A 750-nucleotide genomic window follows, 5' to 3' on the forward strand; every position below is an offset into this window, starting at 1 on the left:
AAGTTGTTGTTTATCAAAATGTGCATTTAGTTACGATTTAAACCTACCGGATATGAATCACTGGTCTTCTCTTCTGTCATGATTACAGCATTGAAGTCACTAAAAACATTGGAGCATCCAGTAGAATGTGTTGTGTTTTGGAGTCAGAGTAGACAGAGTAGAGTTGGCAGCGAGGACGGCAGCGAGCGTAAAAGAAACTGACTGCTTCGACCGGCTCAATTTCAAAATGTAAAGACACTTCAGATCAATGGAACTCAAGAGAAAAAGACGGCTACAACATATTGGAGATGCCTTTTACATCTTGGTACAGGTTTATTGCTATTGTAGAAAAGTCCGGCTGTCCCTGAAGTGGTTAAAATCGAGCGCGACGACTGTACACTGAAAGTGCCAACACCAGCCGGGATCCATGCATGTGACAACAACTTTCTGCTTCACGATCAAGCTCTTTTTCGAAGCCTTATTATAACATAGCTAGCAGAGCCGTGCAATCAAATTCAGTATACGTAAGCGTGCTCAAATTAACAAATAGATTTCATTTTGCCGTGCGTCTGTTCAGTAATAGATCACAGATGACGTCAAAATGTGGTATGAACAGACTGTACAACACCGGTCAAACTTTCATATAGATTTCGGATATTTTCTCGAATAATTCACTGTCTTCTTCAAGCTTGTTAAATGCTTCGAAAGGTGAACGATGCTTGGCGTATTGTTTCTCAGTAAAGATTTGTAATTAAGCTGAACTTTTTTGCT

The sequence above is a fragment of the Oculina patagonica genome, chromosome 14 (assembly GCF_052425735.1).
Source record: "Oculina patagonica isolate OP01 chromosome 14, crgOcupat, whole genome shotgun sequence".
In the NCBI taxonomy this organism is placed as follows: Eukaryota; Metazoa; Cnidaria; class Anthozoa; order Scleractinia; family Oculinidae; genus Oculina; species Oculina patagonica.